Source organism: Rhinichthys klamathensis, unplaced genomic scaffold (genome assembly GCF_029890125.1).
Source record: "Rhinichthys klamathensis goyatoka isolate OS25496 unplaced genomic scaffold, OSU_Roscu_1.1 h1tg000201l_1, whole genome shotgun sequence".
Classification (NCBI taxonomy): domain Eukaryota; kingdom Metazoa; phylum Chordata; class Actinopteri; order Cypriniformes; family Leuciscidae; genus Rhinichthys; species Rhinichthys klamathensis.
The window spans coordinates 208,562-234,232 of record NW_026606727.1 but is presented as its reverse complement, the minus strand read 5'-3'; the positions used below and the strand labels follow the sequence as shown (position 1 = coordinate 234,232).

The window sequence follows — 25,671 nt, the reverse complement described above, 5'->3', positions numbered from 1 at the left end:
GGCGAAAGACACAATAATTAGCATGATGATAAACAGCCGGCTGACTTTTGCATTTATTGACATGACATGGTTAGATTCAGAAGGTAAATATCATAAATTAAGTTCGGTGTCCATATTCACCATATTTATAATGAAACCATATTATTTAAAAACGATATTAATCATATCGTAAAATAAAATATAATTTATAGTTACTACTGAAATCTATATAAAATTATTATGGGATCTCATTCAATGCTTTCAGAATCTTTACTTTTTAAAATAATTTTGTTTCTGTATTTTTAAAAATATATTTTAATGTCAACATATTTTAATGACAGTATATTTATTGAACAAAAATGAATTATTTTATTGATCAAAATAAATAGAAAATAGTACAAACTTTGCTAAAGTGATTGTTTTGAACAAGTATTAACTTGGACATTATTAAAAACATATTATTGCTAATTAGCCTTTTGCCCCAGTTAGCCTTTTACCCTGTGTGTGGGGTAAAAGCCCCCCTCGCCACATCATACATTTATAAAAATTTTAAACAAAATAAACCACTTTTACGATTTATTTTCACACAAAATCTGTTGCTCAATGTTCAATACAAACATTTTTTTCTGCAATCATATACTATGGGAGTAGTGAAAAGCACATTTTTCTTAAGGTGTGCCTTTAGCCCCATTGTACCCTATTGATTCAGATATTTTCTTGAACTATTTATAAAATCAAACTGTGATATAATTTTTTACATTTTATGAAAATGCTTGGTTGTGCAACTCGCCACCATAATACTTTTGGGTTGTCGCTAGGTGGTTGATTACTGGTCGGAGGCAAATTAGCCTTCCGCAAATCTCTATGACATTCTGCTTGTAGATATGGCTTAGGTCCTTCCAAATAAATTGAGTTTTTTCACCTGCTTTATTGCCCACCAGGCAAATATAATGAGTCTGATCACTTAGAAAAGTAATAGCACACCTCTCTGCACTAATTGGGGTATCCTTCATGCCTGTACCACAAACCAGTTAAGTGTGTTAGTTTAATACTTAGAGGTTTAGAATAAACAAAGCAAACACCACTAATTATTCTGTAAAATGGTACAAATTAAATGCCATCCACCACATCTTGTAACCACATCATTTCCAACAAATTTCTTTCTGGGTTGGAGGGTAAAAGATTGGGTTTATTTTTAAGCAGTTAAAAAAGTACAATAGGCTTGTGCTATGCAGGAAACCGCTTTAGCTTCAGTGAAGGCAACTGGCAGAAAAGATGCCTTAACCTTAGTTTATTTTAATATGGACTGTTATAAAAGGTCATAGTTCTCAGCTTCCAGATCTTGATTTAAATGTCACAATGGCTCTCTAGCATTTTTATGAATGTCTACAGAGAGGAATATACCTTAATAAGGATAATCTTTACAGCATGATCAACTCCCTAGTCACAGGTCATGAAGGTTAGTCATATAATGTATGGTGTGAACTACCTGGATTTAGAAACTGTGATTTGAGTCACGTTTGTTAAATCAGCTATCCAGTTAGGCAGAATGTTGTTTGACAAAGTGAAGTAAGTTTCTATCCGAGAAAGAGGTGCGTTGAATTAGAAGTAGATTTTCAACTGATTCTTAAATGCTTTTAAAGATTCTCAGAAGTCGTTTTATTATGGAAAACAAGATGCAGTCAAAACAAAAAAACTCCTAAAAAAGGAAACACCAGTTGAAGAAAAAAAGGTAAAAATCAGACTACTTGATATTTATTAGTGCAGTCAAGTCGATTCATCGCGATTAATCATATCTAAAATAAGTTTTAATTTATATAATATATGTGCGTATATAAATGTATTATATTTATATACTGGATATATATATGTGTGTATATAAATATACAAACACACACACACATATATAATATATATAAATATAATAATATATATATATATGCACAAATATATTATTTTAACAAGAACTTTCATGTTAGATGCAATTAATCGCGATTAATCAATTTGACAGCACTAATATTTATACAAATACACCCCTTTAAGACTAGGTCAGGACATTGGAAACAAGCTCAACTGCATTTTGTTTTTCTTTTATCCACTCATCCTCATGATTGATCTATACCTTATGTATCAGTATTTGTGTATACTATATATGACTGAAATTGATTTTATTCATCAGAATTAGCAATATGGATTATGAAAAGTGGGCATTACGGACCAGAATTCAGCCAGACCAAAGGCGAGTTTGCTAAAACTGTTGTCTAATTACTAAGTTAAAAGGAAAGTTCTTTCAGAGGAAAAACAAGTTGCTACATTTGGATTATCTGATGACAGTTCTCTATTTATTGGAATATACATGCACCAATGAATCGTTCAGTTCAAATTAAAATTGTGGACTTAATATGACAAGCTCAGAAAATATGATCTGATTTAGTGACTCAATATAATACTTGGAATCAGAATGTATTTAAAAAAATCAGAAATCAGATGTAAAAATGTAAACCTGAAATAGTCACCACAAAAAAAAAAAAAAAAAAAAAACAGGCATCAGTCTGTAATTGTTAATGAAGGAAAAGATTTAATGGTAATTCTAACAAGCTTATCCAATATCAGCTCTGTTGTTCTATTTTGAGTCTGCTACGATTATCAGCTGCTTTTCATTTCCTGGTACAAAGCCCAGTCATGCTTCAGGACTTTGGTAACAAGAAATCATGTTGTGAAATCCTATACCAATTAAAAAGGAATTCAACGGATGCCTTTTTTCCTCCTAATTAAACTGAACTATAGTAAATTATTGTAATTTTCTTTCCATCCAAGTTACGGGTGCAGCCACCATTAAGACTGATCTTATTCCTTGTAACATTCATTTTCCTTTGTTCTCGGCTGTAAAATATGCCAGAAATGACATGCCTTGCATGATATGCTGCCTCCAAAGAATTATTGATTCTCAAAGAGCTGTTCATATTTCTTTTGGTGTCGCTGAGTGAAATGACAGATAACTTAGATGCTCCTAACAAACTGACAACTTCACTAATTTATCATTTTCCCAGCAAAATTACAGAAAATCCCCCAAGGACCATAGCATAATGACAGTTATGCCTTTGATGGACTACAGTTGTTGGTTGGGTTGTCAGACGTATGTAGAGTTTGTAAATGACAGCTGCTAAACACAGATAAAGATTCCTAATGTTCTTCACGGATGAATTAACCACATAGCTGGGTGGTTCTCCACAAATTACTTGCTTGCTATTAAAAAAACCCTTCACTATTAATTATTCCACCCATATGTTTTCATGCCGCCTGTCTCTTTCTTTTGCATTCTTTCATTTGGCTGAGCAGAAGAGACCTGTGCAGACTCCATAAATCCTCTGACAATGTACCCATCTGACTGTTTTGATTTAACTGCCTCGTAAAATTTTACCTGGGAGAGCCGTTGTTCACCTAAACAAAGCATTTTAGCCCCTCTTCACTGAGATTTCAACTCGACTTGAGCTTTGCAGATGTCAGTGGTTAGTGGTGAACTTCAAACTGTCTATGAAGAACCATGCCTAGAAGTGCAGGGGAAACAAGAACAAAAGTTACACAGAAAAGATGAAGTAAAAATGTTTTCATGCCTATTTAAATGTTTATTGTTTTTGTTTTTGTTTTCCGTCATGTTTATTTGCATATAATATTGTTAAGCGACCTTAAGTTTGCAGAAAGGCACTATATAAAATAAACATTATTATTATTAAAAGAACCTTTCTTTTACTTTTGCACTTTATTTTAAGGTGATTTAGTTACATGTTACTACATGTACTTACTATAGTAATAACAGTATGCATAATTACAAGTAACTAACTGTAATTCTATAGTATACATGTAGTGAAATAATATTACTCAGTATTTATAAGTACAATGGGTTACACTTTATTTTAAGGTGTCATTGTTACAGTGTAATTATATATTTAAGTACTGAGTAATAATAAGCAACTACATACTTACTAAAGATTTGGTTACTTGCATGTAATTATGGATAATTTACTGTTATTACTATGGTAAGTACATGTAACATATGTAACAAGGACACTGTAAAATAAAGTGTTACCGCACAATGCAACTACGTCACCTTAAAATAAAGTGAAACCAACCTTTCAATTAATAGTTCTTAAAAGAACCATTTTCTTTCTTGATGAGAAGGAAGAACATTTTATAATCCGAAGAACCACTATTCCACTATAAAGAACCTTTTGTCCATTGGACAGGTACCATGGATGTTAAAGGTTCTTCATAGAACCATAGATGCCAATAAAGAAGCTTTATTTTTAAGAGTGCAGTTTACATTTTTACAGTGTAGTTTTCACAGTCATTGACTCTTGAGAAGTAATATAGAAAACCTTAAAGACCCCCTGTGGTGAAAATCAAGTTTTTAATGTTGTTTGCCTATTTGTGGTGTTTTTAATATGCTTTAAGACAAACCATGTGCAAATTCATAAGTCAATACCATTGCTGAGTATTTAAAAAAAAGTCTCAAAAACGTGGTTTGAAATTGCTAGAGTTTCTTACGTCACAAACTGTAACCAATTACGTCAATGTGTGGGCGGGCTTTAGCATATCATTAACTATGCTGAGAAGCAGGGGAGTCTCAAGAGAGGGTTATGTATATTTTTCTGTTGATATGAAAAATCAGGTACATTTAGCAATATAGCGGGTGAATTATGCATATGATGTATATGATGATGATGTTATGATGAACTATATATGCTTTTCTCCACTGACGTTCTAAGCGTTTCTAAGGATACTGATTTTCAGAAGGCAGCGGTCTGATGGCGAACTGGAACATAGTTTGTGTAACATTAGTAACACATTATTAGCTGTTTGATAATGTAGTCGAGCCGAAGGCTAATCATATCATTTACCGTTATGCGTTCTAGAGAGCGATACATAAAACTCATTACCATTTTTAAACATCGACTTGACAGACGAGCCTGTATGAGTGGAGACAGGGCTCATTTGCATATTCATATTCATTATGCTGCTCTTTGCCATACAATGAGCGTTCATAGTGGTCATGTCTGTCAATCTCCAAAAAGAAAATGGCATAAGTGTAGTCTATTGTACTCTATATTCTGTCTTCTGAAGTCTCACAATAGCTTTTTGTGAGGAATAGACCAAGTAATTTAAGTCATTATTCTCTGAAAATGTATTCAAAAATACTCATTGATGCCAAAACGTTATTGGTTCTCATGTGTGACACGCCGGTTCGAATATGTGGAATGGAAAACAATATCAGTAAATAATGACATAAATGTCAGACTTTTCATGCAAAGCTACCATATAGCTTTAGAAGACTTGGAATATAGTATACAGGAAGTATGGATACATCGTTTTGCAATTTGCATAGAAAAAATAGTAGCATATGGATTTGGTATGACATGGGTGAATAAAAAAAAATTATAGATTTTTGATGGGTGAACTGTTTATTTTTTAAAAGAAATAACAATAAACCCAGGTTGGCTAAAATTAGGAAGTGTATTTATCAAAGATCATGTTAATAGACTGCTGGCATCATTTTCATTGTCAAAATGAAATGAAATCAGCTCTTGTGTCTTCTGAGTATTGCTCTCATTTTGGGCCTCTTTTGACTGTTTGAGTTGCTATTTTACCCAGAAGATTGGCAGCATTGCTTGAAAATGAGAAATATGAGGAAATGCAATATTTTTTAGTTTGTCCAATGTCTGTCACACAATATGGTGTCTCAGAGTAATCCTGTTACAGTTTTCATTTTGAAGATTGCTCCGTGTGCGTGTGAATACAATCACTGGCAAACTGCAGGAAGGGTGTGTGTGTGTCTGTGAAGTCTGTGCTTGTGAATGTATACTTGGCTTAGAGCTGCAGATCAATTCACTGTTCCTCAGCAGGGACCAGGAGAGGACAAGAAGAAAGCCAGGGAGCGAAAGACCAATAAAAGACTTGTGGGCCTTCTGAAGGAAGAAGAGCATTCTTAGAAGGTGGAGGTTCTCAAAGAGCTTACACTTTCAGACAGCGGTTTCTTAGAAATGAAGGGAGCAGAGAGGAGGGTCAGAAAACGAGGCACAGCAGCAATATCTACTGATCCATATAGAGAAGCCTGCTCACAAAGTTTCTTATCCATCTTTCTCATAGGGTCAGAAAACTGACCCCTCATTTAGAATTCAGCATGCTTTTAAAGAGCCAGAGTAATTAGCCTCAAATTTGGTTATAATTAGCAAATCACCTTTGTAAGGTTATGGGGCCACAAAATAGGATCCTTTATAGCTCAAGGGCCTGATTTTTATAGCAAATATTTTGTATTACAGAATATTATATGTACACATCAGTTGAATACTTTGTTGATGCAGTAGGTAGCACTTTTGGGTTAGTTAGCTTAACTAGCTAGACATTTTTTGATCAACCACCTGCTACAACAGCATCTGCCCCATAAACAAACATAATCTTTTCAGCAGGGCTGGCCAGCACATTTGCAGATCTTGATTAATTTGGACAATGTTTGTCTTTCATCATATTTTCAGGAGTCTGCACATAATCTTACTTGAATGTCTAGAATGAGTACGTGGTTTGCAGGCTTTTGGGAAAAGCTGATTGAATGGTTTCCACCCTGCAGGAACATTATAATCCCCTCCAGCATTTCTCAAGCTCACAGTTGATACAAAATGATGAATATCTTACCCTTCCAAAGTGATCTATTGGTCCTTTATGGTAGTGTATTTGCTTCAGATTTTACATTGGACATCCGGTGGCTTAACCAAAATAGTTTATTCTTCTTTGTAAATATATTATACAAAATGTATTGCTTAAAATGTCCTTAAACAGACAGATATATTAAAATATATTTGTGGTCGTAATTTAAAATTATGTATCTCTTTGTTAACTCAATCTTAACTGATTAAAACATACAGTAAAACAGTAATATTGTGAAATATTATTACAATTTAAAATAATTGTTTTCTATTTGATATATATTTTTATGTATCATTTATTCCTGTGATGGCAAAGCAGCAATTACTTCAGTCTTCAGTGTCACATGATCCTTCAGAAATCATTCTAATATGCTGATTTGCTGCTCAAGAAACATTTCTTATTATTATTAATGTTGAAAGCAGTTGTACTGCTTTTTGTGGAAACCGTGAAACATTTTTTTTTAAAAGAAATCTTTTGTAACATTATAAATGTTTTTACACATTTGATCAGTTTATTGCATCCTTGCTGAACAAAAGTAACTTTTGAACGGTAATGTATTTTTCAAAAAAAATTATTTTCATAAAAGATATACATTTATTTTGCTTCACGAACTATGCACATGTATAGGGTTAGTTCAAATTTATTATTTGAATGTAGCAATTTTTTTTCTTTTTTTTTCTTTGCTGGCCCATTTTTGTGTCAGGAACCACCCATTGAAAAACACTGATTCATGGCATGTGGTGAAATATTGTAAGCCTTCCTTTTGTGGCAGACTGTACAAAAACCCTTTAATTAAGGTCACTCTATCTTCATTTAAGTGATTTACACAGTAGATTTTCACTTGTACCATTCACCAACAACTGAAAAGCTCACTTTGGGGCACTGCCTTCTCTTCTACCATCTAGGGGGAGATTTTATTAAAGTCGATGGTGATGACTAATGAAAGCTCTTAGACTAAATGAAATAAGCAGACTTGAGAGGCTGGCGTTTGGAGTCTCTGCCCACCCACAGCTGCATGCTCATCCTTAATCAATGCGGCCTGACAAAGAACCTAGCAAAGACACACATCCATGCTTTATCGCAATGTCACCTGTTATAGATCGAATTGCTCAATTTGTAGATCATAATGGCACCATCAACGATAAGTTTGTAGGTTCGATGCCTTGTGAAGTGAAAATAAAATTCTGCTGTCAGTGAGACTGAATGTCATTTTTGATTAATTTCTATGAACAATATTAGAATTTGTCTTCTGTTAGCATTTGACTTTATAAGGAGTTTTTTTTTTCCAGTTGTGATGTCTCAGTAGTAATGGTATTAGAAGTATCAACAAGCAGCTGTGATAGAGACTGGAACGAGTCTTGTGTGACTATTTGTAGCTTTGCCCATTAGCCTCCCGTCAGCTAATTACTGAGCCATGTTTCGATCATTCTTTTCCCGCAGTGAGATCTTGAACTCAATTTCTTGCTTCTTTTTTTGTGCAATGTATCCAATCTAGATATTTGAACCTCTCCTAGAGAGTCATTGTTCTAAGTCTGAGAAACCTCGTCATACAAAAAAACATCCTGTCCAGCAGCAGTGAAGATCCACCCAGGCTTTCATTGCGGTTTATCACAGACCTGCGAAGCGTTAATCAGGGTAAACTTGCACCATTTACTTCCTCGCAATTTTTCATCTGCACCAGTGATCCATTACCTCCTCTTGCTCTCTATGGTAAGTGACCATTTATAATTGAATTAACTGGTTCTTGCACTTCCACCCCATTTTCGTACACTATAAACCATTTGAACAAATCTAAAACCAATTTGAAGTCATTCACAGTTTTAATTTTTTGTTTCACTGCATAAGTCTGTTCAAAAATAGCAGATGTTCTCTTTCAGTAACTTTTAATCTGTGCCTTTCACAGATTAAAAGGGCTCATTTACACCTGATATTAACATCCATATCAGGGTATCCTTTCCAAGTGGACAGCACTACATAACGAGTGTAAACCGGATTCAATTATCAGGTACAAACAAAAAACCTGAGAGGCCATGCATTATTATTATCTTTTTTCTGTTTTGTTGTCTCATGAAATTAACATTTAAAAAAATCTTGTAATCTGTATTCCACTCACAGTTTCTCTGGGGAACTATTTAAATGGAATCTGTCAAACATTATTCGGTAGATGTCCCGTACATTTTTTAAGCTGGGATCTCGAGAAAACTATATTTATGTCAAGAAAATAAAGTCTACATCTCAAGAAGAAAACTTTTGTTATGTTGAGAATTGAGACAATAATCCAAAGTAAAAATCTCAAGAACACAACTTTTGCTAAATCATGGTCTCAACAAAACAAAACAAAAAATAATGCATGGTCTCTTGGGGGTTTACATATGCATGGCCACATTGTGTTTGTAGTGTAAACACTATTATGTCCTGATGCTCGGACAACACTAAGGTCACGTAACATATTCTGTAACCATTGTTCCTAAACAAAAGATTTCAATTTTGTCAGCTAGGTGCAGCTTTAATTCCAGAAAAAGTACTATTTAAGCATAACAGCAATAAATGTGGCATATTCACAAATATTTTTAGAAAATTGTTTCCCACAAAAACGTAATCTGTTGGTCTTAATAAAGCATAAAATAAAGTTGTATTTAACTTTGAAATTTCACAAAAATATATTTTCTTTACTTAAAGAGATAGTTCACTTTGAAATTAATTTTTGGTATGTTTTAGCTTACCTCAAGGGCATCCAAGATGTAGGTGTCTTTGTTTCCACAGTATTTTCAATTTTGATATTTTTAGGTCAAACCGTTCTTGTCTGTCAGTCATATAATGCAGGTCTATGGTCACCACCTCAAAGAGCATACACAGAGAAGTCCAAATTAAACATGATTTAATGACTCGTAAATGTAAGTACACATTGATGGCCTAAGACATGAAACGAGCGGTTTGTGTGAGAAAACGAACAGTATTTATATCGTTTTTACCTCTTGTAACCACAGCCACGTCCAAGTGATCTGAGGGCGCGGGCGCTTAGGTCTGCGCAAGCGCCGGAAAGCGCCGGAAGTGATCTCTCGTGCGTGTACGAAAAAAATTCAACGTTGTCTGTTGATATATCGAAATCGTCTTCCATTGCGATTTCCTGTATATCTAAATATGTTTAGATCTTCACAGTGACAGGTAACACTTCCGAAATCTCTGTGTAAACAATGAGTGACGTACACGCGCGAGAGATCACTTCCGGCGCTTTCCGGTGCTTGCGCAGACCGAAGCGCCCCGCGCCCTCAGATCACTTGGACGTGGCTGTGGTTACAAGAGGTAAAAATGATATAAATACTGTTCGTTTTCTCACACAAACCGCTCGTTTCGTGTCTTAGGCCATCAATGTGTACTTACATTTACGAGTCATTAAATCATGTTTAATTTGGACTTCTCTGTGCATGCTCTTTGAGGTGGTGACCATAGACCTGCATTATATGACTGACAGACAAGAACGGTTTGACCTAAAAATATCAAAATTGAAACTACTGCGGAAACAAAGACACCTACATCTTGGATGCCCTTGAGGTAAGCTAAAACATATCAAAATTAATTTCAAAGTGAACTATCCCTTTAACAAAATCTGATTGCAAATGGTCAGTGGAGACTTGTTTGAGACTGTAAGTGGCAGTTTTGTCTCAAATGACCATTTGTGATAAGATCACAAGAACCAGATGATAAAATCAATTTACTCATCAACATATTTCTAGGATTACATTTTAGTCAATAGTTGAATGTGAGCATATGTTCATACTAGTCATCTTAAGGTCCGAAGTGACAACTCTCAGGAAACCTTCAGGGAATAAATGGCCATCCAGCCACTTGAGCCGGAGGAGATTCGCCCATTTAAACACACAGACTCAAGTACCGCCATAAAATGTGCATATGGTATATAAGTACCTCTATTATTGTGATTGTCAGTCTCTACCTGTGATAACTCACTCCAAGATTGAAGAGACACATCTATTAGATCCAGACTGAAGCATTGCTTCATCCTTCTTTGTCACATCTATTAGCCCATAGGTTACTCTCTCTGGAGATGACCTGCATGGACGGACTTTTGAGGATTTATTTATTGGTGCCTCAAGCCATTTATCCCCAAAACTTCAATGGTGCACCAAATTCCTGAGGATTGATTACAAGAGCATCGTGGTGGCTTTGGTCCACATTACAAGATGTTTCATTGTTTTGTTTGTTTGCTCTCAACGATTTATTGATGGCGAAAGGTGTTGTATATGCGTGTGTGTGTGTTTATGTTGGAGTGATTTAGACAGGGTTCCTGATTGAATCCAGTCTGCCCCTTCGTTTTCTGGTGACCCCAGGCTGACAGAAGGGGTTCTAATTCCCCCGCGGACGCGAATGCCCCGGTCCACCTCCAGCTGATGGGATCAGGAATGTGGTGGTGTCTTATTAATAACACACAGAACCTGAACCTTCAGGGTGACCGCCCAATCCGTTATTGCTTCTCACCTTCAGCACCCCCAGATAATTAGCTATAAACAATCAGATAAGTTACGAGACACGTGTGCATGTTACACGAAGCAGAACATTGACAGAAACAAGGATGCAATTCCGTCTGACAAGGAGGACATGATTGTTTTTTGAATTACACATTTTGAAAGAATGCGTTTGCTTGTATTTAAATGAAGATCAAGAGTGATTTAAGCTGGTTTTGGTGCTAGTTATGCTGTTCACAAGCTGAGCTTTAATGCAACCAGCATATTTCTGGTGAAACTAGTTGATTAAGCACATCTTGTCGGTTAAGCTAGTTAACAATTTTGAAGGCACAAAGGTACAGTTGCACCAGTCCCTTGTGAAATATTTCTTTAATTGTGTTGTACATTTAACACCTGGGACTGCTAGCTGTTGTTCCTTTTGTTTTTAAAGCAAAGCTTAGGCCATAAGCTCTCCGTAAAATAACGTGAAGTCGAATATTATGACCTTTATTTGATCCAATAAGAGGTCTCTAACTTTATAAACAGCCACACATTTCAGTTTTATCTTGTGGTTGATATTTTTAAATGGTAATAAATTACATACCCACTGAATTACAGTACATAAGTAATCATTAAATAATATAATTAGTATATATAAATATGTATATAAGGAACTGATTTATGTTCTAATATTATTAACAATACATATATTACAAACTATGTAAGAATTGGCATTTTAATTTCTGTACACACACACACACGCACACGGTTATGTTTAATGGTGTTCAAATATGTAGTAGTGTGTATATTTGTAACTTAGTTCTCATTTATGCCACAAGAAGACTTGGAGCATTGGTGTTGTGTACAGTATGTTGTTGTATCTTTGTTGTGTATATATATATACTTGTGAGGTCTGTTGTGTCTTGGTGTATGACTGTACTCTACTTTAATGTATATTATATCAAGTCCCAGTTGGCTAAATCTCTTTTAAAGTCACTTGTAATCAATTTAATTATCAGCTACATTTTCCAGGGTCGCTGTCAGGGTTTGTTTAGTTTCTAACAAGTTGCATGTGTTGTTATTGAGTTAAATCGAGTAAATTGTCAACACTGATGCTGTAGAAATGGGCTCAGTTTCTCCAGAATGCCACTTTACGGTAACAGGCTCATGTGGTAATGGGTCTTGCTACTTTAAATGACCTCTAAACAAGTTACAACAACCAAAGGCATGAAGGGGTTAGAGAGATTGTGTGAAATTTATGGCCCCTTTTTAACAGAGCTGCAGCATAGGATAAACATTCTTCTTTAATCAGGGTTTATAACAGACCACTAAAAGCTTTAGTCTCTTTATCTTTTAGCTCTGTTTTGTCCTTTAAGCTGTAAGATGGCCTCAACTCACTCTCTGTGCCGCAGCCATCAGTTTCTGACCTCTTGACCCGAGTCACTTTGCTAAGGAGTTGCACTTTATTAATAGATATGACGGTGTGAAGCAGAGGATGGCACTTTTGTGCAAGCACATCAGAAGTCCCAACCCTGTCTTTTATGCTGACGCACATCCCTGTCCATCATTTCATTGTCCCTGGAAAAGCTGCAGCTGTTTCTCTGCCCCCTGAACTCTGTCTGTGGAGGTCACAGACCTACTGCACTATTATCATTTGTAATTTACAACACCTTTTCAGTATCTAGTACTGTGGCTCACTTCATGCTCTTAAATAGACCGTTCACCCAAAAATGTAAATTCTGTCATCATTTGCTCACATGTATTTCCTAACCTGTATAACTCTCTTCTATAAACACAAAAGAAGAGATTTTGAAAAATGTAGTAGATTGTTGTTTTCAGTTAAATTACGATAAATGGGGGAAGGAGCTTTTAAGCTTAAAAAATGATGCAAAAGAACCATCAAAATAGTTTTGTTTCAGTGACTAATTTTAAATTTCAGGCTATTCCTCCTGCAAATGTATTGTGTGACTTCAAATAACTTTGGATTATAATGATTAAGTATAGACTTTTATGGTGCTTTTTGTCTTCCGCTTTTATTATATTGCCCAGGATATACTTAAAAAAATTCACCTTTTGAAGGAAAGTCATTAGGGTGAGTAAATTACTTTTTAATTAATTTGAAATGAATTTGAGTCAGCTGTTCCTTTAAAAATAGGTGTACATTTCAGCAATATCTTTTTAGATTCCTGCAGGCGTTTAATGTATTATGTAAATGATTTTTTGAACGACTTCCAGTACACTCAGGGGAATACAGTCACAATTTTACGGCTAATTTTTGTGGTGGAACTGAAAGGCCGCCCCCTCATCCCACCCAGTGAGTTAATGTCTCAGTGTGCGTATAAGAAGGGACAATGTTTCCTTGCATCACTGATTCTGTCCTTTTTCCTCATTATTTTATTTCTTTTATTACAGTTTTAGAAATACTAGCTGTCGGAGCTGTGGCCTGGTGGTTGGCGCATGAGCTGGCTCCGGCTGTTTACTGATCCCATTCCCCATCTTGTCTTATAGCTTAATAGTGCCAGCAAAACATCAAGATGACATCACAGTCAAAGGTCATTTCTTAATCAGTATTTTTGTTGTGTTTTCCATTTAAATGAACTAAAACGCTCTTATGCAAAACTTGGTTAAGCGAATATACTGTATCTTGGAAAACAAGACAAAAATACAAATTAAGAAAATCATTTTTTTGCAGTGTTGTACATGTATACTCCGTATGTGAGAGGATTGCTGGAGAGAAGATGTCTTGACATCTCACCTATCACATTACTCAAGCTTTGAAATCATTGGTTCAGTTCCAGACCTCTTTCAGCCTATTGAATGTTGAACCAATGAATCACCATCTAACATAACATACCTTGAACTACAAAGAGGTGACGTGAGCTCCGCATGCAATCTGATCGTGTCAGTGAGCACTGAGAGTTGAGATGATGTGTAACCCCAGGCTATCTGTGATAGACACATACAGTATTACAGGCTGGCGGGCAATTGGAGAAAGATGCGTTACTGGATACGGCTGGACCTGGCTAGACTGTGAGGACATAATACAAGCTGACACAAGTTCAGATTGGAGGTTGGCACTTTTGCCGCTTTCTCAGATTGGGTTTGACCACCCACATGGTTCTCCAGCATGGGTAGCCAGAGTGAAAGAGGCCAAGATTGATCAAATTTGGGGGTATGTACCTGGTTTGTGAATTTTATTTTATTTTATTTTTGCACATTCAGTTATTATGAAAGCTCTGGTGTGTAGCTCAGCCCACAGTGACATCTCATTGGTCCAAAATCATGCTCCAGCTATATCAAAGATATTATATTGCATATTAAATCATATGTTGCGAATTGCTGTGAATTTGTCATGTCACAGCTTTTCTGTTTTTCAATGTGAATGGACAAATTACTTGTTGCTGGAAACTTTTCGTGTAGCGCCTGATTAGGAAACGGGAACTTTAGAGTAGCATGTCAACCAGAAACCTGCCGTATAAGGGTTTTTGGAGGCTCATTTGGTGAAAAATGGTCCTAATTTCCCACCCCTCTGAGAGTAAAGATTTCTTTTAGTCTGTAGCTCAGTGTGATTATGTGGGCGAACTTCCCGCTGTGGAGTGGCTACTTTTGTAAATGGAGGTGAATGCTGTGCGTTAGATGGGTTCTGTGATCTACTGGCCTGCATTCTGTCTGAAAACTAAAGAGATTGCCACCACAGACTGCTGAATCACACTCATAACCTAATGCACATCAAATGCAGAAGACCTCCTCTGAACAGGCTTGATTAGACCCTTGGGAAGCGATCGGTACCCGTAATTGCCAAACTTAATGTTAATGTACTTCTTTTCTTAATCAACATCTCTCCATGACCCTTCCGCAACTAACAAAACATGCCGAATCACAGTCCATTGTCTCTCTTTCTTTAATCTAGTTAGTCACAAACTGATACGATAACTCAAACACCTTTTTGCATTCAATCAGAGCTGGAGATTAAAGGCTGGCTCTTGCAATCAAGCTGCGCTTTTAATGGAGTTTGTGGTGCACGGAGGACTGTTGAGGTTTTGCTCTTTTCAGGCTCTTTTGAAGTGGCACTTCAGGGGCGAAATGGCTGAGCTGATCACGACCAGCGTCGCTTCGCTGCTTTCCTCAGCTTGTGCAGATTACGCTCTCACTCTGCCAGACACCAGTAGCCCAATTGGCCCTCACCAAATGGAACTGTCTCACAGCTATGACAAATGATGTGTATTGTGTGTATGCGTGTGTGTATGTGACTTCATATCTGGAGCCATGACAACGAAAAAGAGCCACTCTGCTGGATGGTCAAGACCCTTGTTAAAAACACATCCAGAACTGGGATGGAGGTCTCACGTAAAGTTGCGAACTCTGTGTTCTGCCATTGTTGCAACCTAATTTTGTCGTGCACACATTGACACGCGGCCAACAAGCTTTTGTGCGTTGTTGTTGTTGAAGTACTACTCCTACACACGTAGAAGCTCGAGAGATTTCGGTCAAAAAAAGCTGATATGCTCTTCAAACACCTACCTACGCTCTCGACAGTAGCTCGGCTCTTTGTACAAGAATCCCAGATAAGTGTGAAATTGCATCGTTACAGATGCCAACCTGCCCCGAAGGCATGAACACTCTTTCTGATGTGTCCTTTTCCATGAATGGAGCTTTGATACGTTATCAGATACATTCCTGGACACGCCTGAAGTATTGGCCTATCGACTGAGCCTGATTATCCTTTTTGTGCCGTCCGTGAGGCTAGCGAGGAGGACAGCCTCCCGGCGATTTACCGGGCACACTCATGCGTGAGACGAGCGACTTTGCTCTGTGATTGCCGTGACCCACCCCTCACCCTCATACCAAAAGGGTCCTTTATGAAGCTCTTTTCCATTTCGCTCTGAATTCAGTCATTCCTCCATTTAACCGTGTAGACCCCCATTCCCCCTGCCTTCAGGGCCCCCTTTGTCCTTCTAATGGCCCTGGTAGGGCATACTGGAGCAGGCATTAAGGAGATTTGGTGTGACTCAGGCTTTGAAGAATTAGACATGCTTAATGTAACCCTGACCGACCTGAGACTAGATCTGGGGCACGGCGTGAGCGGAGCTGTAATATTTGGAGCTGAGCTGATGATTCGTGTTTTTTTTTAAAGAAATGGCACTAAATGGGATTTGACTCAATTAAATCCCAAAGATTTGGCATCACTTTTATAATAAGATCTCAATTGTTAAAATGGGCGAATGCGTTAGTTAACATAAACTAACAATGAGCAATATGTGTTTTACAGCATTTATCAATCTTTGTTAATATTAGTTAATACAAATACAATTGTTTATTGTTTGTTCATGTTGTGCAGTAACAGGTGTTTCTTAACCCTCCGCTGCAAATGAGACCTCCCAGGAATCGGATCTGAGCTGGTGGGTACCTAAATCGCTTTGTGCTCTACTGGCTCTCATCAGCATTCCTGCGGTGTCTGAGCTAATGACAAGGTAACCTCGGCATAATGCGCCACCTAAATGACTGATTTCTCTTACATTTAGTATTTATGAGGACTTATGAGTGCACACAAGATGCTAAACCTGGACAATAGCATAAGTGGTAATCAACTTTGCCTGGAGTAAACATACTCCCTCGGATACCTGGCTCGGATACCTGGCCGTTGTAAACACGACTTCCCACCTCGTAAATACGAACTTCCCAGGAAGACTTGAACGCACTATTGCTTTCTGATTTGCTATTGTTTCATTCCATGTGACAATCTACAGTGTGTGTGTGTTTGTCTTGTTTGGATTTCTGATTGTAAATATTCAACATTTGAGATCGGCACGTCCCCGACTTTCTTCCAAGCAGATTCAATCACTCTTAACACACATGATTACACCACAGGTAAATCTGATAAAATAATCTGTAGAACCATCAAGATAATCATGACTTTACCTAGGATTGGCGGAAGGGGAGAATTGGGCCCAAAATCGGTCAGATTATCTTGTTGTGTGTGAGTGCCTTAAGGCATAGTTGTATAGTTGTTTACGTTTGCTAAGCAATGTCGCAACCTGACGGATCAATTTAGAATTCGACTGATGTGGATAATGTAATTAATTGTATTATTGCATTGTTTAGGGGTGTCAAAAATAACAAATTTCTGCAATTAATATTTAATTTTTTTTTTTATTTATTTATTTATTTATTTCAAGCAAAATAGTGTGACAACAGAAAAGATACACAATAATAACAAATTATACACGTATGCTTGAAAATGGAGTGGGAAGAAGTAAAACTTATTAAACCCCACCCCAATCTATAAAAGAATTTATACAAACAAATAAAGGCTGCTTCCTTCAGCAATAATCTCAAAGAGAAAATAATATAATAAAAAAATAAAAAAAAGAATAATAATAGTAATAATAATACCTCATTTAGAAACAGTGGTTGCACGGGTCAAAACCATACATTCATACCATACATATTAATAATATACCGATAATTCCACAGGTAACAATGATTATCCACAGGTAACAAAGATTATCAAATACCAACAATGGTAGACGAAATACCACAAGGGTACATAACAATGATTATCAAATACCAACAATGGTAGATGGAATACTACAAGAGTACATAATGACGAACAACTACCAACAATGGTAGATGGAATACCACAAGGGTAAATAAATAACAACTAATCCAACAATCCACACAACATGAAACAATCAAACCTCATTGTCATTGTAATGGAACCAGACCTTTCGTTTGTAAAGACGTTTGAAATTGTGAATGCCTTGACACTGCTTTAATTCAAGCCCCAGATTATTCCACAAAGTAACCCCACAAACAGACATAGAAAAACTCCTCCTGGTGGAACCCGCCATTGGGAGCACAAAGTTTCCAAATCCTCTCAAACTGTACGACTGCTCCTTATGAGAAAACATATTTTGAATGTTCACAGGTAATAAATAGTGATACGCTTTGAACATGAACTGTGCATTATATAATTTTACAAGATCCTTCATTTTTAATAGCTTAGATTTGAGAAAGAGAGGATTTGTGTGTTCGAAATAGGCGGCCTTGTGTATAATTCGTATCGCTCTTTTCTGTAGCAAAAAAAGTGACTGTATTACATTTTTGTAATTATTGCCCCATACCTCTACACAGTAGGTTAGATATGGCTGTATTAAAGCACAATACAGGGTATGGAGTGCATTATAATCAAGGATATGCTTAACTCTACTTATTATGGCAAGGCTTTTGGAGACTTTAGTTGTTATATGTCTGATGTGGGCGTTCCAACTTAGCTTGTTGTCTATCGTTACACCTAAAAATTTAATTTCCTGAACATTTACAATGTGTACTCCATCTATCTCAACCATTTTCTGCGAATCAGCTTGATACTTTCCAAAAAACATCACTTTGGATTTATCTAGGTTTAATGATAATTTATTACTTTCCATCCATTTTTTAAATTTACTTAGTTCTTTGTTTATAACGCTAATCAGTCGCTCCAAACTATCGTTACTATAGAAAATATTTGTATCATCAGCGTACAATACACATTTAACCAATTGAGAAACATTGAAAATATCATCAATATATAAATTAAATAATTTGGGGCCCAATACTGACCCCTGCGGGACACCACAAGCAATGTCAAGACATCCAGAAGAAAACTCACCCATTTGAACAAACTGTACTCTGTCGCTCAGATAACTTTTCACCCATTTCCCAGCAACTCCCCGTATTCCATATCGTTCTAATTTCTTAAGTAATATATCATGATTAATGGTATCAAAAGCTTTTTTGAAATCTATAAAAATTCCTATTGCATGTTTTTTGTTTGTTAGAGCCTTCGATATTTCTTCTGTGGCGTCAATTATGGCCATCGAAGTAGATCTGTTGGGTCTGAACCCATATTGTCCTTCATTAATTAGCTTATGCTTATATGTAAAAATTTCCAACCGTTTGTCAAAAACCTTTTCAAGGATTTTTGAAAACTGGGGAAGGAGAGAAATGGGTCTGTAATTAGTAAAGTGATTCCTATTTCCATTTTTGAACAATGGTATAACCTTAGCAATTTTCATTTTTCTTGGCACACAGCCGTTTTTAAGCGACAGGTTACAGATATGTGTTAGAGGCTTTATGATACTATTAATTGTCTTTTTTATTAGTACCATATCGATGGAGTGACAGTCTTTAGATAACTTGTTTTTGGATTTTTGAACAATATTCATTATTTCACACTCACTGACAGGAGAGAGGAAAATAGTACAGTCATTTCTTTCAGTGTTCAACTTCAATTCTTGGTTAGGAATTTTAGCTGCTAAATCAGGACCAACATTTACAAAGAAATTATTGAAATCATTTACTAATTTATTCATATCAATGTTTTCTCCATTAGAGTCAACAAAATATTCTGGATAATCCGTTATATTCGATCCTTGCTTAATAACACTATTTAATACTGCCCAGGTTCTTTTTATGTTAGATTTATTAGCAATTAATAGTTTTTCATAATAATGTTTTTTCGCCATTCTCATTATAGTTGTCAATTTATTTTTGTACAGCTTGTATCTGTCCTCAGCTTCTTTGGTTTTCGATTTAACAAACAATTTATAAAGGTTATTTTTTTTCTTACATGCATTCTGCAGGCCTTTTGAAATCCAAGGGCATTTTAGATTTTTTTTCGGTTTACTAAATATTCTGATGGGACAGTGCTTGTTGTACAGGGAAGTAAATATTTCTATAAAATTATTGTAAGCCACATCAGTCTGCATCTCTCCATAAATAGTATTCCAATCTTGTAACCTTAATTCATCATTAAATAAATTAATAGCTTCCTCAGTTCGTACTCGTCTATAGTTCACATTGCAAGTTTTAATATGTTTAGAAACATTACAGTCATATATAGTAAAGACTGGTAAGTGGTCAGTGATATCACAAATCAATAGACCATTAACTGTTTTGTTTAAAAGGTTGTTAGTAAAGATGTTATCAATTAAAGTTGCACTGTGAGAGGTAATCCTACTAGGCTTTGTGATGGATGGAAATAAGGACATACTATACATCCTATCAACAAATTCACAGGTAGGTTTGTGGTTGTTTGAGTTCAGAAGGTCAATATTGAAGTCCCCACATACAAATAAGGGCTTATTTATAACTTCAGAAAACAATTTCACCATCCATTCATTGAATAAGTCTACACTTGATCCAGGAGACCTATAGACACAGCTTATAATAATATTCTTTTGCTTTTCATTTTTTAGTTCAATAGTTACACACTCCAGGACATTATCAAGTGCTATTGACAGGCTATTTACTATTGAAAAATGTATTGTTTTATGGACATACAGTGCAACGCCACCTCCCATCTTGTTTTGTCTGTTGATGTAGTTGAGGGCATAGTCATTTATTTCAAAGTTGATTCCTTTGTCATCTTTAAACCAAGTTTCAGATATTGCTATGACACTAAAAGGATGAATAAATGACTCTAAGTAATCACGTATTTCACTGTAATTGGAGTACATACTTCGACTGTTGAAATGGATAATAGACAATTTACCCTTTGTAATCAAGTTAGTGTTATACTGTGCATTAGTATAATACTTACAATTAATATTAGCAGAAGAAAAAAAATTATTGTCCGGGTCAATGTCTGTTTCGGTGTCATGATTATTGAAATCTGTATAACTAAACATATTCAGGTCCAACAGTTGGAGTTCATGGATTCTCCTCAATAGTTCAGTATTAATGTCTTTTGGATTGGACATACTGTATTGTTATCAAAGTTCAACTGTACGTCAAAAATTACCTTGATGTATTCACGTCGGCATAAGCGTTGACTCTTTGCATTCACTGATACTTGTCCAATTCCTCCAAATGTCTCACGGTGAGGATCTTGGCTTCCTCTGCTGAGCCATTCAACTTAATAAAGATTTTGCAATTGGTAACCCATGTATGTTGGATTTTATGATGTTTCTTGAGGTCTCTTGCTTTCCAGGCTATTTCGGCATTCTTCTTTGTCAAGTGTTCGTTCAAGTAAACATTTGTTCCTTTGAGTTTGCGTCCTTGCTTCAACAATGCTATCTTATTCTTCCTATTGACAAATCGAACGATGACAACGGGCTTGCTGTTGCTCTTCCTGGGTAGAGGGTGGCATGCTTCGATGTGATCCAGGTTTAGCTCCACTCCTTTACTCTGGAGAAAGCTTTCCACCTGTTGCTCCACCGAGCGCGACTCCAGCTCTGGCTCATCCCCATTGTCCCCAACCACAGCGCGTGCATACGAGCGTGGTTTGATCGGTAGACCAGTGATGACCAGGTCGTTCATCCGGGAGTACTGCTCGAGCTCGTTCACCCTCCACTCCAAATCCACAATCCGTTTGTCTTTGACTTCTATTTGGAGCCGTAGCATTTTCACCTCCTCCACTAGGGCCAAGAGGTTTTCCTGCTGCCTCCGGACAGTAGTTACTTCTTCGAACAAAAGATCGATGGACTTTTTTTACGTCCTCGCTGTTTTCTGAAGCGTTTTTCCTCTGCCGACTCATACTGAGAACAAGGCGTTTGAATCAGAATTTGGAATCCGTAAATCATCAGGTAATTAACAACAAACACTCAACGCCGTGAGAACACGAGTTTATGAGTTTAACATTTTCATGAAGTACTGTAGCTATGCTAATGTCCAAGTTAATATAATCGAGTTAAAGCAACACTAAAGAACTTTTCCTCTTCGGTCGCCCTACAGGTTGGAAGCGGAATTGTCCATTACCGCTGTCGTAAATAATTTAACCTACCGCAGCCTACTGTCGCACGCACGCTCGCTGTTTATCTAGCACCGGGTTTGGAATGAACGATGTCCACAGACAAGGTAGAGTATGTTGCATGATTTCATGAAAGTATGATGTATTGCGACATCAGAAACAAAGAAAAACTAAAAATGACTATTGTAACGCTTGACGTAAAGCAAGTCAAATTTTTCTTATATCTCATTCGAACTACAGAAACACGACCCGTTCTGGCAAACTTACATAATGTGGTTATAGCAGATATAACTGCAAAGCGAATCCATAGGTGCCTTTCACCCTGTTACGACTTGATGAACCGCTGAAACGATTTTGGAAACATTATTTTAAGGTAAAAAAATCTTCTTTAGTGTTGCTTTAAGAAGTTTAGAATGTAATTAGGTTATGGGGAAGACTGCTGGTTTATTGCTGCCAAAGCCATATGACATATAGCCAGAGACACAGCTGGCAGCCCAACAGCCTGTGTAATGTCGAAGACTCTCCTTTTAAGTTTTACTTTTGGAAGGATCGATATTTACTTATTGGATACGTTTTTAGAAGTATATGATCCAACTAACCAAGCTTATGACCTGCTCACAGGCCAAAAGATGGTGCAATAGAAGCTTTGTGCTGACACGAGGGAAAGTGGAAAGAAAGTAATTCACAAACCTACCTTTTTTTATTTGGGACCAGTGGAAGGGAATGCTGGATTTCACTAGTCAATGCCTTGCTTGGAGACTTGTTGCATCACAGTGATTTTCCATTCTTTCTCTCATAGACTGATGTCATCCAATTATTTGTCAGTGCACAAGCAAGTTAGTGGTGGGAATGATTCTTAGAAAACACAACAATACCAGCAAGATCCATTATATATAATTCAGTGTATATTAAATAAATTTAGTTGCTTAATTATTGCGCTTAAATAGTCAAATACACACAAAATAATGCCAGTCTTTGCGAGCATTCACATAAACACAGTCAGTTATGTTTTAAGTGAAACAGTTGAGAAAGAAAACACACGTGTAACAGTGTAATGGATCTGTGTGTCAGGTCTTAAAGTGACAGCAGCCTAATATGACTGCTGCCAAATTATGATATAACATTACAAATATCTGCCAATTTTACCCCATGGTATCAAAGTCAAAATTGTGGCCAGTGAATTCAATAAAATCAGTAATATTGTGAAATATTACAATTTAAAATAACTGTTTATTATTTTAATTTATTTTAAATTGTAATTACAGCAGTCTTCAGTGTCACATGATCCCTCAGAAATCATTCTGATGTGCCGATTTGGTGCTCAAGAATTTTTTTATTATTTTCAATGTTGAAAACAGTTCTGCTTATTTATTATTTTTAGATATTTTTAGTTTCACAAATCTAAGTCATCACACCTGTAACTCCTAATATACTCCTCCAACCGTGTTTGACAATATGGTGTTAATGATGATCTTTTTTATAGGATTGGCCTGGTGCAATCAGCTCAGTGTTACTACCCTGTGTGCTTGAAGCTGATTATGTTCTGTTGTTCATCTTACTGTCAGATACACAGCCCAGGAGGTACGTGAGAAACTGCTGTTGACATCTTAAAATCTGCTCCCATCCAAGCACCAGGCTCATTGCAATTCCCTCTCGCTGACAGATCTTGATGCCCCCGTCTGACATCACTGTCATTTGATGAGGTGTTAAATGAAGAAGTGGAGCTCATTAAGAGAGATTGTGTTTGCTCTTTGACTATATCTGCTCCCTTGTCTCACAGGGGCCTTGCCTGTAAGGTGGCGAAACAGACCTGTGCAGTCATTCGCAATTTTCCGACGGCATTACAGACTTCTTCATTAGTTGGGTTTGTTTCCATGGAAATATGCTAGGGCTTGGGTAGCCTTCTGGGCGCATGTTATCCTGGCTGATCTGGGTGCTATTGACAGAAGCGCTGCGTGTGCATTCATTAGTCTAATCAAGGGAAGTTCCTTAAGCCAAGTGCACACGGCCCATGGATAATTGACCATCCACTCAGACTGTCCACTACTTCTGTGAAACTAGCGAAGTGTCCCAGATGGGATTTTTATTTTCTCACACTCTAAAATAGCTAGACAGACATAAAGTGCAATGGGCCATTTTGCAACTATGCCGGAGGGAAAGAGTCTTGAGTGCTTTCTTTGGCTTGATCTTTCTTCTAGCACTTTGGTAAGCGCACCGCATTCAGAAGCGCTGCCAGCTCGCCCCACTCTCCAAGGCCAGTTTAGAAGTGCCACCAGCTGTTTTGAGCCTTAATTTGTTAGTGTGGGTGGTGCTTGTGCATGGGCACTTCTGTGTAGATCCTTAACGCCTTCGCTATTTGGCATTGGGACCAATTAGCTAACAGCTGTTGAATCACTGTTGGGATGCAAGTTGTTAACAACTGCTTTTGAACTTTACATGTGCTTGCTTTTGTAAATTTGCTTTTTATGTGTTGATTTTCTTTTTTTACCCAAGCTCGTCTCTTGGGCTTAAAGGGATACTTCAGGATTTAGCATTAAGCTTTGTATTAGTAGAAAACCTGTAGTATTTTCGAATTACCATGCTTTCCACCCTCATATCCCCCTGAGACGAGAGATTTATATATTTTTTGTCTGGAAAAAATCCTCCGATGACGCAAAAATCGTCATTTTGCGTCATCTGAGGATTTTTTGGCCAGAGGCTAAAGACTACAGCCAGTAGTAGGGGCTGTCCCGCATGTTCTCAACCCGCCCATAGAGGGTGGGATCTCACTCACAGAATGTCCACATAGTGTCAGCCATCTTTTTTGGAAGCTAAGCTAGCAGGCTCTTGTTCTGTGGAGAAAGCTGAGTAACTTAGTTGGAGAAAGCTGAGTAGTAGGGGTTACCATTCAACCTCTTTTTCCCGGACATGTCCGGCCGTCGAGATCGTACAAAATGTCCGGGATTCAGCTTTGGCTTTCTACAGTCGCCATTCATTGTTTACATGCACACCTTTTGTTTCAATCTAACTGAATTCATTCCGATTGGTGAATCTGAATGTAGTGTTTACATGAACGCTAAACAAGTGATCGGTTGATGTGCGTTTTAACATTGCTAAGAAAATTCCTGCTCCTCCGTGAGAGATACGAGAGCGGTGCGTCTCACAGGTGTCGCTCATCGGTAATCACGCCACCGGCCTCGCGCCGTTCTCCCGCGGCCCTCACTCGTCCTGCTCGCCACAGTAAACACAATGAACGGCGACTGTAGAACGCAAAAGCCGAATCCCGGACATTTTGGGCGATCTCGAAATCCCGGCAGACTCATCACGGAGACTCACTAGTAGCCTAGACTTGTTGTTTAACTACTGCGCTCTGTTACCGGTAGGCGTGGCCTCCTAGGGCATCGAAGCAAGTGCATTCTGGGAGTTGTTGTCTTTCATCCACATAAGCCAAAAATACATTTTCTGGCTTTTCTCAGTCTAGAAAGCTCCAAATTCAAAAATAATTTCACATGTCTTCTACATAAATGACCCATTTTAAATACACATTCATCTTTCCAGAGGTGAAGTATCCCTTTAATGCAGCTGGTTCAGACTGACCTCTTTTCCATCACAGCAGCACTTCATCAGCAGAACATCAGCAGAAACCAGCTCAGTAAAGCGCACATGCCCAACTAAAAATTTCAGATCCCAAACCAGAAGGGTGTACATGACCTCCTCTTCATAAATTGGCATTGCTCTAGCATTCTGGAAAATTTTGGATTCTTTTTAAATCAGAATGCACTTTTTCTAATTTATGATAATGGGATCATAGGAAGTGTGTAT

The 25,671-nt window shown here is 37.1% G+C and overlaps 1 protein-coding gene across 6 annotated transcripts in view; it reads left to right on the top strand.

Moving 5' to 3' along the window:
- The window catches only part of sema5ba (sema domain, seven thrombospondin repeats (type 1 and type 1-like), transmembrane domain (TM) and short cytoplasmic domain, (semaphorin) 5Ba), a 158,505-nt gene that overhangs the window by 46,978 nt on the left and 85,856 nt on the right, over positions 1-25,671 (top strand). The window contains exon 1 of one of the 6 annotated variants that reach the window (XM_056263161.1): positions 8,492-8,683. The exons of the other annotated variants lie outside the window; for them this stretch is intronic. The gene's annotated coding sequence lies outside the window, so the exon portion shown is untranslated. Of the gene's footprint in view, positions 1-8,491; positions 8,684-25,671 lie in introns of those variants that run through there. 6 annotated transcript variants of the gene reach the window in all.